General features: G+C 32.2%; 2 pseudogenes across 1 annotated transcript; both read right to left on the reverse strand.

The window, feature by feature from the left end:
• Positions 1-1,497: 1,497 nt before the first annotated feature.
• On the reverse strand, positions 1,498-9,724 carry LOC146940584 (triacylglycerol lipase 2-like; annotated as a pseudogene). The gene is made up of 9 exons (XR_015032061.1): positions 8,630-9,724; positions 3,466-3,570; positions 3,236-3,378; positions 2,996-3,106; positions 2,772-2,906; positions 2,562-2,611; positions 2,366-2,445; positions 2,168-2,263; positions 1,498-1,867 (listed from the first exon to the last, which is right to left on the reverse strand). The product of XR_015032061.1 is annotated as a triacylglycerol lipase 2-like (transcript).
• A 4,418-nt stretch (positions 9,725-14,142) lies between these two features.
• On the reverse strand, positions 14,143-19,511 carry LOC146940585 (uncharacterized; annotated as a pseudogene).
• Positions 19,512-20,270: the final 759 nt, after the last annotated feature.

Raw genomic sequence — 20,270 nt, forward strand, 5'->3', positions numbered from 1 at the left:
TTAGTTTGAGAATCTATACGTAATTTTGTCTAGTTCAATCCTCCATTAAAATTGAAATATCAATTTAGTCCCTCACAAAATATGAAAGTACCAATTTGTTTACTTAGAGTTCAACAACCTTGACCATTTTGTGATTGAAGGAGAAAATGAAAATTAAAGAAGAATGAGCAATTTCCAAAATTTACAGATTAATTTTTTTTTTGGACCAAGCCATTCCTAAAAATTGTTGTAAAGATCTAAATATATCCTTATTTTTGTTTAAAATAGATGTAGATCGTTCTTTATATGACATGTAGGTTGATACATAATAATATAAGGAAAAAATTGAGATAAAGACTAAATTGTTAGTGATTAAAGAGGGCCATTTCTTTGGTGATCTATCCTTCATATTTTTTTTGTAAGGAAGCAAACTGAGTCTTCACTCTAATTTAAATTAGTATTAGTGATATTAATAAAATATTAATCTAACAACTAACTACTAACCTTTATCATTAAAAAAATGTAGTGATATTATTATAGTTAATTAAATCATGTAATTTAATAATACAATCATTTGATTTAAGTTAAAGAAAATTAAATGAATTTTGATTTGACTTAAAAAATGGGGGCTTCTAGTACTTTTAAAAACAATCAACATTTCTCTCTTCTCTAACTCATTTATATCGAACAATATATCAAATATAATTTTATTCATCACACTTCTTTCTTATAACATTTTCTCCCACTTTCTCATTACGACCAAACAAATCATATGAGTCTATCTGAGAGCAGGACTAATTTGTTAGTTACCATATCTTCAACCTTGTTATGTTTTTCTTTAATTCAAACCCTTCGCCCATTCTTTCTTAAATATAATTTTTTTTAAATACAAAAGAGAAGTGTGATACAATACTTAATGAGGTATTCCAAAATTTGCAATAGTATATAAAAAATATAAAGGTTTGGGAAGGAAGCAAAGTGTGACACAAGTCATAATCTCCTTATCATCTTAGTCTTACTCAACTGGGTAATATTTTGGATGAAGAAGTAATTAATCAAAAAAAATATACAGCCGTTTACACCTATGGTTTTGATTTTGAACGAATTAGCAACTCCCTAACAAAAGCACAACACAAAAAGAAATGTTTACAAGACCCAATTTTAAAACGCCGTTAGTGGTTATTATGTCTAAGTAAAATTGTATAAGGAATCTTAGATTTTGGGTGCTTCTAAAGATGATATTTCAAGTCATGATTCACAAATGACGTAAGGTAATGCAAAATTCAAATGAATAAGAGGTGTTAATGTCCAATCATGATTGTTTTAACAAAACTATAACATGTTATCCTTCAAGAGGGATGAGTGTCCAATGAAGAAATAATCAAGGGAGGTTAGTGTTGAGTCAAAAACTAGAACATGTGTTTATTTTAGTTAAAGAGACTTTAAAGGAGGTTCGCGTAATTCACCATAAAATATTATTAATAGATAGATAGTAGATATATTTGAAGCACAATGAAATCAGCATATCTTGCATTCAATGATCATGTGCATAATCATCGTATCTTGTAAAATCAATTAGCATTCAAAAAAGCTATCATATGATCATAAACAACTTGTTTAGCATTGATAGCTGCAATAAAATCAATATGTGCATAATCCTTCAAGAACACCACTTTCTTGTTATAATCATGACCATTGAGGTCATTAAGCAAAAGCTTCACATCTTGTAGGTCAGATAACATATCTTTCTCTCCAACACCTAGAAAAAGAGGGAATTCAGTCGAGATTTTGTTCATATCATAAGTTGGAGGAGTTCGTTGTCCATAGTGTAGTAGATTTTGTGCTTGATGAACATAATCATACTTTGCGATTTTTCTAGTTCTTGTCACTGCTCAAATTTTATAATACAAGAGTCAAGACATTAAAAAAATTATTAGTTCTAATTAGAATTGCATAAACATGATATTGAGATCAATTTCAATACACTGACAATATAAAATTTTTGATACATATGCATCCAATCAAATTATAATTTGATGAGACGTAGTTATATGTAGGTGTAAAATTGTATTACACATATTGTACATACAAATTAAATCCAATGATATTTAATCGCAACAAGAAAACAATAAAAAAATATTGAGTCCATCAAAAAAAATAAAAAAATATTGAGTGTTTGTATACTTACTTTGAGAGAAATGGATCAAATTCTTAGTTGACGTTGGTTGTGGTACATGATCAAGATAGACATCCAGTCTAGAAGAATTTAAGCAACAATTCGGACCTATATAATTTTAAGATAGGGAACACAAAAATAAAACCAATAATTGTGGTAATCTTAATACATAAAATTTACTAATCATTCCATCAATAACATATAAAGTACCTGTAAACAATGCCAAAAGGTTTGTGAGGTCGAGGTTTAGAGTGTTACATATGTCATTAACAAATTTTGTTGCAACATCCCTGTTAATCATAAAAACATATGATATGTTATTCACAAATTTACGTTTTTCTTTTGCACTAAAACATTTTAGCAAAGATATAGTAAAAGTAGATAAAAAAGTTATTTATTCTCTTACATGTTAGGAATGAATTGATAAAGGCCTGACCAATATACTTCCTGTTATATTAAAAAAAGAAAAACATTATCAAAACTTGACCAAATTTTTTTTCTTCATTGCATTCAATAAATATTTTAATACATATTGCTCCAAAATAATAGTTAAATAAGTGTGATTTTATTCTCCCTAAAAAAAATGTGATTTTATTCGTGTGTCTCACATTAGTTAAAAGAGGCCAACAACAAGACTTATTTCCTTTGAAGGATTTGGATTCATATAAGCAATTGGACTAAGTAATGCAGCTGATCTCAACATATTCAAAAGCTTCCCTTGAGATAAAGCAACAAAAGCCATCAAAGTTCCCTGAAAAACTTATAGCATTGTTACACACTAAAAACATAATAATAATAATAATAATAATAATAATAATAATAAATTAGGAGTGAACTAACCTGAGAATGACCTGCAAAGTGGATTTTTTTACCAGTATGGTTGTAAACATATTGGATTGAAGCAGGAAGATCATAATTAGCCAATTCATCCCATGACCAATCCCAGTAATCCTATACACATGATATAAACCAATAATTAGTTATAATTTTTTTTATCAAATTGTAAAATTATAAAAAACTATTTTTAGAGGAAAAACTTAAATGCATGATTATATTGAAGTATATCATAGTTATAAGAACCATGTCATCAGGACTTAGGGATGTATGCATGGTGCTATATTTTGTGCCACGACCATTGACAAGCCACACTTCAAATCCACACTGTCTACTAAGATAAATCCCAACGATTCTTCTGGTGAATTGAACAACCATATTCTAGCATCCTAAAATAAATTACATGAGCCAAACATGCTGTCATTGCATAAACAATATTGTAATTTGTATGAGATTTGTAGCACTAAAACTTACACAAAAATACCATGTTGTATCAGCACAGGTGGCTTGTCTGCTTTCTTGCCAGACCGTCATGCCGGTATTCTCTGCAGGCTTAGGATGTAGCCATCTTCTGTTGTTACCTAAACAACAAAAACAATGTTGATGTGAAATTTGTGATATTACTTAATGAATGTTTTATAGTTGTTTCTAAGGGAATATGAACTCTATCAATTGAGGTTACAACATCAATTGTGTTGTACTTCTTCTGTCCCTAATTTAAGTGTCTTTTTTAAAAAATTGTCCATAAATATAAGTGCCTATGCACATTACTAGGTGTGTGTATATATATATATGAGTCAGGATCCGTTGACACCAGGTGTAAGTCTAATAACTTACACCAAATCGCAACCATCGATTTCAATTAATCAAGTGGCTAATAACTCATAATGTATCCCATTGAATAAACCTCCAAAACGGTGGCACATGCGATCTCTCTCTCCCTCCTCTTCCAGGGTGCCGATCAATGATCAACGTCGTCTATTTTCTCTCTTTTCTGTAATCATAAAATAGTTTTTATGTCTAACCTATTTTTCCAGACACCTTCTACCTAAACTCATTTATTTTCAGGATTTAGATTTTGATAGGATTTGTGGTTTGTTGGATCTCAGTTTGTAGTGTTGAACCATCGATCGCTGAGACGAAATTATAAAATAAATAAAGGTCCTAGTTTGTGAATCTCAAATTCTCAATGAAATTGCATTCCTTATGTTCGAATATGCCTGAGACTATATTTCTTCTTTACGTCGATTTAATTAACCTTCAAATAGTTGAGTTTCTTTTTTGTTTTAGAATTGGGGATAGTTCCTTTTCATTTGTAATCATATAATAAACTCTAATTGAAATCCTTCACTGTCTTGTAAGATGATGAGCTCCTGTTCTTCTAGAAACTATTTATTCAAGGGGAGAAGTTTGCTAGTCTGCGATTGACATTGGTTAGATTTACATAAGTTGTGTTGATGGTAAAATTAAAAAGGATGTAGAAAAGGGATTACATGTGCCGCCGTGTTGGGGTTTATTTCTATTGGGTATATTGTGAATTATTAGCCATTTGATTAATTGAAATTAATGGTTGAGATTTGGTGTAAGTCATTAGACTTACACCTGGTGTGAACGGATCCTAACTATATATATATATATATGATCTATTGACACCAGGTGTAAGTGTATTTACTTACATCAAATCTTATCCATTAATTTAATTAATATGACGGTTCATGTTTATTTACTAAATAGGCTCACGTGGTCATGACTCGCCTATTAGTCTCTCTTCCACACGGCTGAACAATATCTCAGTGTTAAGTTATTATTTTTTTTCAGGGCCGGCCCATAGCCCGTCGGGGTAGGGCTATGTCACCGGGCCTCGATTTTTTTGGGGCCCAAAGCATATATTTTTTAATATGTATAGCAAGTAATTAGCATTTATATAGAGTTAATGCGAAAATATGTCATATAAACTGTTTTGCTTCAGTGGCATGCTCCTTGATTACAGTGTGTGTGGTTGTGGGTTCAACTCCCCCACTTGAGAGCTTTTTATTATCAATTTTTTTTATAGTGCCTTTTTAAGTATTTTGGGGCCCAAAATTTCAATTTTTTGTCGGTCCTTAAAAACTAAAACAGGGCCAACAAATTTGTTAAGACAGCCCTGTTTTTTTTATCTCTTTAATTTCATTTTTTACAAGATCAGTCTCTTTAATTTCTTGTTTTGACAAGATCAATCTCTATGATAAATTAATTTTTGTTCAATCCAGTCGGTTTTTTTTATTGGGATCGTCCCCTCCCAAACTCTCAACGCATGTCTCTTTCTCGTTGTTCAAACACAATAAAACCAGCAATCCCAAAGCAAACAAAAAACACCCGATTAAAATTAAATTCGGTGAAGTAGCAATAGAAATTTAAGAATAGAGGAATGAATTTAATTTTAAAATTGATGAATTATGACCACAATTCGAAAGAGAAAAAGAGGACTTTTTCTTAAAGGGATCGCAATATCAAGCAGACTTCCAACATTGGAATTTTCGGCACCGAAAGAGTAAAAGATAAGGAGCGGTGAGAGAGTAAAGGAACACATGCACAAATTAAATGAATAACCATATCCATTGGATCAATTAAAATTTACTGATAAGATTTGGTGTAACTAAATAGACTTACACCTGATGTCAACGGATCCTGACTCATATATACTAGACCATCGACCCGTGCAAACGCACGGGTCATACGAAAGAACAAATATTACGCAAATATGAAAGTAAACATTTTACTTGAATAAAAAAAAATAGTATAATTCAATTCATAAAATAAATTGCCAGAAACCTTTGTAATGTACCATATTAAACAATTTCCACGACATCGACCCTGTTACGGTAACATAAGAAGAGAAGTTGTTTAAGATCAAGGAGAAAGAGTAAGAAGCAGATAATGTTATATTTGAAAATAAGCATTACGGTTAAAACAGTAAATCCAAGCATTATGGTTTAGGTTAAAATTAGGGCTAAAATAATCACACGGGTCAACTTTTATATATAAGAAGATATATAAGAAGAGAAGTTGTTTAAGATCAAGGAGAAAGAGTAAGAAGCAGATAAGGTTATATTTGAAAATAAGCATTAGGGTTAAAACAGTAAATCCAAGCATTAGGGTTTAGGTTAAAATTAGGGCTAAAATAATCACCCAGGTTAACTTTTATATATAAGAAGATATATAAGAAGAGAAGTTGTTTAAGATCAAGGAGAAAGAGTAAGAAGCAGATAAGGTTATATTTGAAAATAAGCATTAGGGTTAAAACAGTAAATCCAAGCATTAGGGTTTAGGTTAAAATTAGGGCTAAAATAATCACCCGGATTAACTTTTATATATAAGAAGATATATAAGAAGAGATGTTGTTTAAGATCAAGGAGAAAGAGTAAGAAGCAGATAAGGTTATATTTGAAAATAAGCATTAGGGTTAAAACAGTAAATCCAAGCATTAGGGTTTAGGTTAAAATTAGGGCTAAAATAATCACCAGGGTTAACTTTTATATATAAGAAGATATATAAGAAGAGAAGTTGTTTAAGATCAAGGAGAAAGAGCAAGAAGCAGATAAGGTTATATTTGAAAATAAGCATTAGGGTTAAAACAGTAAATCCAAGCATTAGGGTTTAGGTTAAAATTAAGGGTAAAATAATCACCCGGGTTAACTTTTATATATAAGAAGATATATAAGAAGAGAAGTTGTTTAAGATCAAGGAGAAAAAGTAAGAAGCAGATAAGGTTATATTTGAAAATAAGCATTAGGGTTAAAGCAGTAAATCCAAGCATTAGGGTTTAGGTTAAAATTAGGGCTAAAATAATCACCCGGGTTAACTTTTATATATAAGAAGATATATAAGAAGAGAAGTTGTTTAAGATCAAGGAGAAAGAGTAAAAAGCAGATAAGGTTATAGTTGAAAATAAGCATTAGAGTTAAAACAGTAAATCCAAGAATTAGGGTTTAGGTTAAAATTAAGGCTAAAATAATCACCCGGGTTAACATTAGGGCTAAAATAATCACCCGGGTTAACTTTTATATATAAGAAGATTTATAAGAAGAGAAGTTGTTTAAGATCAAGGAGAAAGAGTAAGAAGTAGATAAGGTTATATTTGAAAATAAGCATTAGGGTTAAAACAGTAAATCCAACCATTAGGGTTTAGGTTAAAATTAGGGCTAAAATTATCACCCGGGTTAACTTTTATATATAAGAAGATATAGAAGAAGAGAAGTTGTTTAAGATCAAGGACAAAGAGTAAGAAGCAGATAAGGTTATATTTGAAAATAAGCATTAGGGTTAAAACAGTAAATCCAAGCATTAGGGTTTAGGTTAAAATTAGGGCTAAAATAATCACCCGGGTTAACTTTTATATATAAGAAGATATATAAGAAGAGAAGTTGTTTAAGATCAAGGAGAAAGAGTAAGAAGCAGATAAGGTTATATTTGAAAATAAGCATTAGGGTTAAAACAGTAAATCCAAGCATTAGGGTTTAGGTTAAAATTAGGGCTAAAATAATCACCCGGGTTACCTTTTATATATAAGAAGATATATAAGAAGAGAAGTTGTTTAAGATCAAGGAGAATGAGTAAGAAGCAGATAAGGTTATATCTGAAAATAAACATTAGGGTTAAAACAATAAATCCAAGCATTAGGGTTTACGTTAAAATTAGGGCTAAAATAATCACCCGGGTTAACTTTTATATATAAGAAGATATATTCAAACACGCTCATTATTAATATTATTAATACAATTAATTTATTTTAGAAGATTAAAAATTAAAGTTAATTACACATTTATATACAAATGATATTTTAGGATGATCAACATATAAAATGAACACATTTAATTCACTACGTACTTTTTTTTTTCTTTTTTCTTAATATATATGAAAATGTAAAAATCTTTTAAAAATTGATGGAGGGTGTATTAACCATTTATATTGGTAGAATTTAATTTGTTCATAAGCAAATAGAATGTGGAATGCAACAAGTTAGTAGGGTTGAGAGTAGGTCAAGTCAACTTATATGAGTCTACGGTTTTACTTAAAAACAAAACTAGACTATTTTGGTTTTTAAAAGAGAAGACTACGATCTTTTTAGAAGTCTTATTAACTAAAATGCTAGACCAAAATTTGTCAAAAATAAAATAAAATGCTAGACCACAAGCCACAAAAAAAAAAAAAAACTTTAGGTGTACGAGACTAATGTATTCAAGCAGATATGAATACTTTTTTTATTGCAATTATTTTACTCAAGTAGGAGTACAAAATTACTAATATTCTCGGTAAGTTAGGTATATTGCCTACATAATTTATTTGCATATTTAAATTTTTATAAAATAGATTGAAATATGATACTATATAAAGTCAAACACTCTAAAATGTTTTATTAAATATCAAAATGAAGATTAATTTCACTGTTCTATTAACCCGTTAGTCTATTAATATGAAATATGTCTTAAAACAAATCATATATGAGTTTCAGCACAAGCCAAATTCATGCCTAAAAACAAGCTTTTTGACAGATTACAAATCAAGTTTATGTCTTAAATTTTTTGACTAGACCAAGTTTAGGGCTTGTAAATGCTAGCACGACTTAACTTATTCTAACCATTACATGTTGGTAATATTTACCTTATGTTCTTCACATGTGTAACCTTGTGTCTCTACCATAGTCTTGCAGATACCATTGTTTGTAACGAGAGAGGATGTTGAAAATTCATGGGCTGTCTTAAGCGTGTTTCTTCCCTGTGATGTTGTAATGCAAAGTACGAGTATTGAGATAAGACTAACTATTGTGCTGTCCATTTTGAGAATGTGGTTATTATGCTTACCTCTGCATAGGAAAAGAAAGTAGTAGTGTTTTATAAGCTTGTTTGGATGGAAAAGACAAAGTTGAAGATAATATCATTATGACACTATAGGAGCGTTTAAATAGTGTCACTATATACTATACAAGCATTCAGAGGTTGGAGTAAATTGCATTGATATGTTAATTTCTATGCAGTGTGATTTTATCACAAGTACCTAACATGACAAATTTTTTTGATATCATTTTTTTCCCACAAGTTTATAGCTTATTTTTAATAGCTTTTAGTTTAAAGCTTATATCTTATGATTTTTCTCTCAATTATATCCTATCATCTTATTTGAAAAATTAAATATTAAGTAAACAATAATTTTAAAATGCATGATTGATTTGTGATATTGCTCCTAATTGGTCTTGGGAGATATATACTCTAAGTATCTAAGATAGCTGGCTCCTAACTGTTGACACTACACTTTGGACAAGCTTTGAAAAAGAGCACTTTTATGATTAAGGTTTTATATGTTGGGAAATGCTTGCATAATTTCCCTTCTCCGTGAACTCAAAATAGGCACTTTAGCGGAAACGTAAAATGAGACAACAAAATTTTAGCGTGAAAAACCTTCTCAATGTGTGTAAGGAAAAATCATGGGACCTGTAAGCCTCTTAAATCTTCACTATAATAATAATAATAATGGAAATACAAATTAAATCTTCACCCTCAAGTGGACCTAACTATGTATCTCAATTTATAGATACAACTCTCACCAATTAGCTTTCTATATTTTCTCTCAGAACACTAACCGAGGCTCTCTATATTTTTCTCACACTCTGACGAAGAACTCTCTATTTTTCTCTCAACTCTCTTGTGAGTGAGGATTGTTGTTGTGTTGTGGTGTGTTTGCTTTGCTGAAGTTCTTCTCTATTTATAGAGAGATTTGAACCACAAGCATTAAATGCTTGGTTCTCACTTTCAAACATTGTTGCACCCATTTTCCATTTATCCTGACACATGTAGAAATTAAGCATCGCATGCTATGATCCTATGTGCATGTAGGATAAGAAAATTCAACATCTCTACATAGTGTAGCATTGTGTGCTACTGTTGGCTGGACCCAACATTATCGAGCTTTTTGTTAGAAGCTGCTCTTTCTAGCATCTAATAAAAGTATAAATCCCATTTCTTTGCTTTTTTCAATAACTGATCCAATTACCATAATTTTTGGACATTTTTAATTAAAAAAACTGCTTATTTTAACAAAAATGTGTTAACAAACATGCCCTCTGTCACAAGATATGCTAGTATGCTACTATAGCAAGATATTATAACAGTTTTCTGCTTCTTAATGTTTTGAAGCCTCAGTCTCAGTCTTCATTTTGCTTTTTGCCAATTAGATATATGTTTTAAAACAATTTATATGTAAATGGCAGTGCTATATTTTACTACATAACATTTTGGCTTTGTTTGGAAGAGAAGAAAAAGTTTAAGGAAAGAAAGTAAGAGGAAAGAATGTTCAAGGAATGAAAGTGAATAGAAAGTGAGTGGAAAGTGGGATGATTGTTTAGTTGTTTGGTAGGAGTGAAAGTGAAAAGAAAAGAAAGAGATAATAAATAGTAAATGACAAAAATTCCAATGTTATTTGCAATTGATTGTGTTTGGGATTGTGATAATTATTCTGGATATATGCTTTGCTTGGTATGCCTGATCACTTTATTATGTTTCTATTTCTTGTTTCTGTGTGGTTCTTGGTATGACTGCAAACATGGCACCGTGTTTCCACATCTTCTAGTCAAGACTGACCATGCATACTTTGAGTAAGGTTGTGCTTTAACCCGTGTTCATGACTTTTCATTATTTTTGGGGTAGTCAACTTAGCTCTATATAGACTGATTAGATCATTGTTGCCTTTGCTTAATCTCTATTCATGTAGCTATCTTTACTCTATATAGAATGATATATGTCCTTAAATGAAGAACTAAAATTCAATTTGACTAGATTCTATATAATATTAATTCATCTCTCAAAAAAAAAATATTAATTCATAGAAACAAAAACCTGACACATATAGTGATATAATGGTTGACACATACAACCAAACAGTAGTTTCTTGAAAAAACAAAAACCTGACACATTAAGTAGTGATATAATGGTTACAATAGTGATATAATGGTTATTCAACTCCCATGTGAGTGAGGCAAATGAAAGCACCTTGCAAACCTTCAAAACCAAAACAACGGTGAAACCAAAACAACAACAACCGCAACAGAGAGCAAAACAACAACAATAACAGCAACCAGTGAATGATTTCACAACCAAATGAAACCCAATCACCAATCAGTTTAGAATCAAAGATAAGAGTTTACGATTTGAACATAATCAAAAACCACAATCTGAAAAACGAGCGAACCACACCCAAAAATTGCGATCTGAAACCCAGTTTGCGAACCGCCAAAATGACAACAAAGACGGTCGTGAGACAGATAGAACAAGGGCAAAACAGGGAGGGACGATTCAAAAGCTCAAACTGGAACCATCATAGTTGAAATTTTAATATTCCCGTGCCCGTCTTGACTGTGTTTAAAAGTTGAACGATTTAAAAGTTCAAACTGGAACGATTTAAAAGCTCAAAGTTGTTATTATTACTAACGTTCATTCCCGTGCCCGTCTTGACTGTGTTTATTTGTATAAATCAACTAATATAATTTATTTAGCACTATGTAGAAGAGTAATATACGAAGTTTAGGACACAAGAAATATTTAGTAATTTTTTTTGAGGGAAGAAATATTTAGTAATTGTATATCATATTATATTAAATACTTGAGTTTGTACCAATGCAGCATTAGAGAAACACGAATTTGATTTGAAACATACAAGTCAAGAAAATAGCAAAAAAATTCAACATTGCTTAGGTTTTTTTTCTTTTCAAAATGCATGATTGGTTTGTGATATTGCTCCTAATTGGTTTTGGAGAGCTTGGTTAAGCTTTGAAAAAGTATTAGTTTCAATGATCAAATCCTAATTATAGATATATACTCCTAAGTACCTAAGATAGCTGGCTCCTAAGTGATTGATGGTGCACTTGGACAAGCTTTGATAAGAGCACTTTTATGATTAAGGTTTTATAGAGCTTTTTGTTAGAAGCTACTCTTTCTAGCATTTCTTTGCTTTTTTCGATAACTGATCCAATTACCATAATTTATGGACATTTTTAACTAAACATTTGCTAGTATGCTACTATTACTATAGCAAGATATTATAACAGTTTTCCGTTTGTGCTACCATCAGAAAATTTCCATGTTCTGCAATTCATAGAAATTGTGGTAGTATTTTATTCAAGATTCTCTTTGACTTCTGACATGTGATGTTTTTATTTTCTACCAGTCCTTCAATTATAATGCCAAGAGGGCGTCCCTTGTTCAATCTAGAATCAAGGCGTACTTGTTATTGCCATTTTACCTTCTTATAAATTAAAGGCTCAAAATTCTGATGGTAGCACTGTCTAACCAAGATTGATTGTTTCTTAATGTAAGATAGTAGGGTGGAAAAGAAGTGATAGAAAGCTTTTCACAATCAATATAATACGCCAATAAGAAGAAATTACCAAACTTGCATGATTTTCACCTAAAAAAAACTTGCATGATTTCATAAGGTGTTGGATATAAGTACAAGAAAAATATTTTACCTTTTTTACATAAAATCCGATATCAACATTTTTTTTAAACCACAAAATATATTAATAATAAAATCATTGCACAAGATGAACCGAAATTAACAGAAAGAAACAATAAAACAAAAGACGATGTATACAAGCAGAACAATTAAAAGAAAACTCAAGAATATCAATATAGACACCAAGTAACCGAAGGTTATCAACACTATATATTTATACACGTGACTTTTATTTTTATATCATATTTTCTCTCTATTCACATCTCTCTCATACGTGTATGGTGCTGGGATACGATAAATGTAAGTTATTGCGAGTAGGGATGTTGATTGGATGGGGGGGGGGGGGGTACGTGGTACTCCCCTGCTCTTCTTCCACCATACTACCCCTCATCCCTGTCTCCAACCCCCCATGGGTGAGTTTATCCATGTGAAGATTCCGTAATTTATAAAAAAAGTAGAAAATAGTAAAACTGAAATCCAATAAACTGAAAAAAAAAGTATAATAAATAAGACTTTAAGTTTACGTTCATAAGGATTGTTATTTTTTGGACTATTTGATAATTGTTTAACTTAATAAAATAATACATATTTGGAAATACTTGATAGATTTTTAATTCACACATACACACTTTTATTTGAAAGGACAGGGTCCCGATGGGATAGGGGTGTGATCCCCCTCCTGAATGCAAGGCATGCACTGCTTAATCCGAGGGTAGAGTGGCACCATTCCATGGCACCTTCGCTGAGTATAAGAAGATATTACACTCATCTTAGGAAAGCGAGTCTTGTCTTAAGAATACTCATCTTAGCCGACCAATATATGAACATACAGTTTTGTAATTTATCAAAATTATGTATGATCATTTGAATGAATTTTTATCATTTGACAGGGTAGAAGTGGTTGAGTAGTGTTATATGAATTATTTGATTACTAGTATAGTGACCCGTGCCAAGCACGGGGAAATAAAAAAAATTTGATCAAATGTATAGATTTTATATTATGTTATCTTAAAGTTATAAGTGTGGTTATAATTTAAATTTGATATGGAAAAAAATATCATCTTAATTTTGTTAATTTTGTATATATTTTGAAATATCTAAACATTGCACATAACGATTAAAGTATTTGGATTTATACTTATACTAATTATTTGTAGTATAAGATGTACTCATTGTTAAACTTAGCATATGCAATATTTTTGCAAAAATACGCCGACGTACTGTATATTATTATTTGTTGACATAATGTATTTTATTAATCATTAAAACTAAAATATTTGTATTTTTTTTTATATAATAGTCAGTGTCAGATGTATACACCTAGTCTGTGAATGCAAACGTTAAATTTTTTACGGGTGTGTATAAATATAGTTTGGGCTACAGAAACACCAATTGTTATTTGTTTTTATTTTTTACAAAACTAATGGTCTAATGTAAATATTGTATTTTAGGGTAACAACAATGTAAAAGAAAAAGTTCCGCGTATTGTTATACCTGAAAAGTGCATCAACTAAAAGTCAATAGCAGGAGGATCTGCTTATATAGAAATTGCATGTCCTGTAATGACCAGTCTGCCTTACAAAGAAATTAAAAAAAAAACGACTTCCAAACAATACGCAACTTTAGTTTCCTAAGTTATAGCAACAGCAATTCTAAAACATAATCAATGATCATACTTTTTGAAAAACTTCGCGATACACAACATTTGTGGTCTCCTTTTCATCCAAAGATGAGCAGCTTCAAACCTTTTCTAGAACTAACTCGAGAGACAGCGACATAGAGTTGTACATGCGTGAACACGGGCTTAGGAAGATAAACTCTCACTCGAGATAAAGATTAACCCTGACTTTTATTTACTGTCATTGCAAAACAAAGTGTCAATGGAAATTTTGTTTGTGCCTGAATTTGAAGGGTAGTCCTGGATCACTCAGAATAAGATTCATCCCGGGAATGAATACCCTGGTACCTGCCCTTTTTCCTGTAATTACGGTAGCAGCTATCGTGCTCTTCCCTAGATGTGTAACTGTCAGCCTCGTACCATTACACAGTCCATTGGCCTGATCGATGTTTCTCATCAGCATAACTGGACATCCCACCTTTAGTTTCAACCAGTGATTTGGAATTCCAGAGCTCTTAATACCATTAAGAAACTCCGTTGTGAACCACTCGCTTTGGACATCAGAATTTTCACCCGATCGACAAACAAAATCAGAGCTTAAATACTCTTTCTCTTCACCTGGAATCAGTGACATCATATATTCGTTAACATGCTCAACTGAATCAAGCGTTGGTGCGAGTATTCCCCTTTCTTGGAAAAATAGCGGGTCACCAAGGTTTCATTCAAATCGGGATACACAAAGTCTATAAGTGACATCAAAGGATTTGTTGTGTCCGACATGAGCAAATCTTCAGGAATTTCTACCTTCATTTCACCATTCTCATCCGAAGTGTCGTTGTCGTCTCCAATTGAGAGTATCCACTTGCCAAAATTAGCAATTTCTTCCTGCTCCGCAGGTACCGAAGATGCACCCAATCTCATATTAACAGTAAGCCTCAACACATTACAATAAGCTCATATCTTTGATGAATTGATTGTGGCATCAACAATATTCTGCCTCGTTCCTTTTCGGACAACATGCAATATCTGCCTGAAATCACCACCTAAAACTATTGTCATTCCACCAAAAGTCTAACCTCATTTAGGGGATCGTTCTTGGACATGATATCACGCAATGATCGGTCAACTGCCTCAAAACACCATTGGTGCATCATTGGAGCCTCATCCCAAATTATCAACTTTGTAGCACGCACCAGATCTGCTCTAGGACTATCCTTTTCCATCTTAAGCATTCAATACAATTAACCCCTTCGATCTAACAGCAGCCGATAATGTTTTCCATATAAAGGTTTTTCCAGTACCACCGTAACCATATAAGAAAAAGAAACCACCGTCGTCAGAACCATGATCTTGTCATGCACACATCTTTGTTCATCAGTCAGCATCAGTAACAGATCAGTGTGTGTCTTTTCCAGATCAACTTTGTTGTAATTTAGCTCATCAACGATAAGCTTGTTTGTGAAAGTTGGCATGTCTGCTGCGTTTGGCATGGGCATAAATTTGAAGTCTGTAAGCGACCGTCTGTTTTCCTGAAGCAGCATTTCAATTTCAATCAAACACAGGTTCTTCATGTTATCGTCACCGATATGCAGATTTTCATATTAAATGTAAAGTCACGAAATTAATATTAACACCTGAAGAAAAATGATAGTAAGAGAATATATGCAATGCAACAGAAAAAAATGATATTAAAGTCACGACTCAATTCTTAATCGAAAAAAGTTTCTCCAGCTTAACTCAAACTAAAAAAATAAGCTTATTTGTAAAGGATTTCCCAAGCCATTATTTATTTAACGCGAAAATAAATAGATATAGGAACTGCTACAAAATGATGTCATGATAGCTCGCTAATCTAGATAACATGAAAAAATAATCAATTAAAGAACAGAAAATGTGATCAAATTAACCAAGATATACATAGTGGAAAAGCTATATATGATAGTTTTGTGGCGTTGGCAGTAGGTCCTGCATTAACCTTATGATGTTTGCATTATCTATGGGTGTGTTGGTGTCAATTTTGCGCTGCTACTACGTGATGTAGCCGCTGGCTGGGAGGCTTCTGTGTGTGCATAATTGTTGCTGCGTCCGCTTGGCTTTTTTGTTTTTTAGTTGCAGGTATTTCGGCTTGTTGTAGTGCAGCTGCGATTTTTTAGAGGATCTTTGTGGGCATTAGATTGTTAGACAGGGGTACTCTCGTGTAGGTAGCACCACAGTTTGTCGTGGTACTTTGCTGGGTTTGATCTTTGATTAAGGCAACCTAGTTTACACCTCGGCCTCATGATTTTTTTGGTGCAGGCGTGTTGCCTTTGTTGGTTCTCATCCTCTGTTCATTTCTGCGAGTGCTTGGCGTTTCCTATGCACTCTCAACGAAGAATAATATTTGTCGTCTAAAAAAAATAGTGAAAAGCTCTCTGGTGTGTCTACTTTGTTAGGTAGCCTTGAATTTATTTCTGTTTTACTTAAGTTATTATTTTCCTACGTGCATACACTAGTATTTAAATCCTTTCATTCTATTCTATATATTGCTGTATAAACCCGTTGTCATGAAATAAAAAAATATTTAATAGTGTATTTGTTTATTTTTTTTTGAAAGAATATTGTATTTGTTTATTATCACTACTTAAATAGATAAATATATTTATTGAGATAGGCATAAAATACTTTGAGCACGACTATGTTAAACATTTTTCTAAACTGTGCCTTTTTAGCTAGAGAAAAAAATGCAAAAATTAGATCGTAAAGAAAACAAAAATGGTGCATAGATTTCGTAATAAGTACAATAGACATTACCCGGAATATTCAGATGCTTCCTAAGTTCAAATAAGATACCATTGGACAGTAACTGTCATGTCGCAGCCCATACTATATCAGGGCTCGTCATTGTGCTAGTGGTTAAGAGATGCACAAACAACCAACGCAATTGATGGCCTGATCCTAACTCACCATTTTCCGTGATACCATCTATAAACTCTCTGTCGTCGTCAAGTAATCCCAAAGCAGAGCATGCTTCCTGGAACGTGTCATAGGTATGGCCATTAGTTGTTTTTATGCATCTATATCCCATGCAACCCTTCTGAACAGTCAATAGTATCCTCGTGTAGTACAACTCCCCTATACCAGGCGGCATGTAATGAAGCCTTCCAATTTGATATCCTAGTTTATGTGGCTGCCTCTGTTTGTCTTTCTTCTCATAAGTAAATCTTGTTGGAAATTCAGCACACGTTAGATCGCACGCCTACATACCGACGATTTGCTTCAAACCACGCGAGAAACATGGTAGACGCTTTCTCGTTATACATCACCACATCCTCGATGTCATGATCACCATCATATAGTACCGATTGTTCATTATGCAAGTGAAACTTTAGTTTGAGAACAGGAGCCCATTTATGGTGTATATCAAAAGCAAATATCCTCTAAACAGCCTCACAAGGTGAAACATAACGACAATCGTAATACTGCTTTATTTCATCAACTGGCTTGGACTTATCACGATTATCACCGTCAACAGACAACTGCATCAATGCCATATCAGGGCCTTTGTTAACGTATTTGAAAAGGTACTTGATGGAGTTGGATTTGTTACAATATTCCACATTTACATGACCTCTGTATCTAATGAGAAGATGTGGATTGTATGGAACGACATAGCGATTATCCAATTGGACCCCCTGCTTGTCAACATGTATCCCAAAATCGCGACGTTTGTACCTCGGATAACCCTCGTCGTCTATCATCGTAGTTCCTTTAAAATCCTTCGGATAATATTTCGTACATCTGCCCCTGTCCATGCAAGGGGAGAAGGGACGTGCACCACCACATGGCCCGTGCATCATATAAGAAGAAACAACATCATAAAGTCTTGGATAAAGTGTATTGTCAGGCAGCTCGGATGATATGATCTTATCAATGTCAGCACCCGTCTTCAGTTTGTTCCCTGAACTCAACCACACCAAGATATGAGCATGCGGAAGACCTCTTTTTTGAAACTCGACTGTGTACATGCCTGCCAACAAAACAATAACTGTTAGTACAGTTGGCAATATCAACACAATAGTTCGCACTCGAAAATAACGTGACTATGACCTGTTTATTACGAAGACAAAAATGATGTCATAATTTATTTTAAGACAAAAATGGTGTAATAATTTATTTAAAAAATAAATAAACATCAACAATGTATACCGCATAGTATTACAATGTATACCTGCATAAATTTATTATGCAGACAAAGACGGTGTCATAATATTACAATATATATCTACGTCAACTTTGCTAAACAATTCTTCCTTCTTAAAATCTCCCATCAATTTATCCAACTTCATTTTGAACACTCGACAAACAATATCAGGTCTATGAGATGCCTTTAAGTTTCATTCTTTAAGAAAATCTTGAATTTCTCGCCAGTTTGAATTGCACGTGATTGTTACAAACAAATCGGGATATCCATATTTCTTACAAATTGCCATTGCATCCTGACAATTATTAAACATGTAACGCCTGCCACCCGTAAAGGACGGCGGTCACACTATCTTTCATCCAACGTTAGACGCATCAGTTTCACCCCAATCCATTGCCTCGTGCAAACCATTCAGAATGCCGCACCTTATGGTGTTTTGATTTTTTTTCTAATGTACCACAACCGTTGCGATTCAATCATAGTATAGCAATCAACAGCAAATTTTGCAACAATCTCCTCGAGTTAACAACGTTGCCATACTCAACGACCCTGTCTTGCATTCTATATGCAATGCATTCGTGTATGGTAACTATTATCCGTGTCCGCTTCTTATTTCCATGGTCAACAGATCTAATTGGAATATTTGTACTAAAACCATCCTCCTCGCGAGGAAACAACAGAGGATACTGTAAAGGTATGAAATAAGGCTCAGTTTCATACAACCTCTTATACTCCTCTGCTGCATTTCTAGCATCAACATCTCTGCCATTCTCCATATCATTTGAATCACCAATAATTAGAGCAACAACTTCGTCACATGTCAGTAGATTGTGCATCCTCGCGTCCCGTTTATGTCTTCCAAGCAATCTAACCGAAAAGTTTGGTGTTCCGCCCTGTTCCACATGATCCCGCACCTGATGAAATTTATTTGCATATTTATTAAACACGTCAACCATTTCCTTAAGTTCCTCCACCATACCTGTGTTGACTTTATTAACAGAATCACCAGAACTGCAACAATTAAGTATAAGTTAATTTTATTAGTCTATTATAGATAGCTACTGATAAAAAATTAAGAATAAAAAAATACCTGAAAAATAAATGGAATATGAAAGATCGGTGGTGGAACCGAATTAAGATTCAAACTAATCTAATAGTTTGACATCCAAAAATCACTGCGACTATAACTATTTGAAGCTACTTTCTATTGAATGCAGACAAAGTTAACACCAAATCTCCATCATAAATTTGTGTTCTGTTTTCAGTATTTAATATTTGAATTTAAACATATAATTGTGAATTTAATTATAATCAATTAAATCAATAAATTACAATAATTATATTATTAATAGAGAGAGTAAACAACGGGTGGAAAACAAATACGAAATTAGTTTGCCATTCTAAATATTTTTTTTTTATTAATGTGAATTTTTTAAAAAAGAAAAAAATGTTTTTTTAGTTAAAAAAGAAAAAAAATATTGAAAAAGGTTCATAAATTTATGATTTATGTATTTATAACTCTAATTTTAATTATTTGATACATATTATTTAGAAAAATTTGTACAATTTTTTTTCATGCATTCATGTCGCGATATGAAAAATTGTCCTGTCTAATATAATAATTTTGTAAGATTTTTTTTATATCATTTTCTTAAAAATTGTCTCAAATTTTTTAAACATATTCATTCTTGACTCCTACGACCATCCACGTTGGATATTTCCATTTTATGTGTCTTAATGGTACTTGTCACTTCATCTATTGACAAAATAAATACACGTGTTACATGTTTTTTTCTTCTAAAACAACTTGTTAAAAAATCAATGTTTTGTTGTAGTTGTCTCTAAGTCAAAAAAGAAAATAACCAAAAAAAAAAGTGATGCATAGTTATAGGTGGATTATAAGATGAAGACTCTATTAAGTCTCTCACTGATGAACCATATAAAAACACCATTAAATTTAATAAATGGGTTTAGATTTATTGAAAATGAAAATGAGAACA

Source organism: Medicago sativa, chromosome 3 (genome assembly GCF_051527215.1).
Source record: "Medicago sativa cultivar Bolivia chromosome 3, Bolivia_mono, whole genome shotgun sequence".
NCBI classification, from domain to species: domain Eukaryota; kingdom Viridiplantae; phylum Streptophyta; class Magnoliopsida; order Fabales; family Fabaceae; genus Medicago; species Medicago sativa.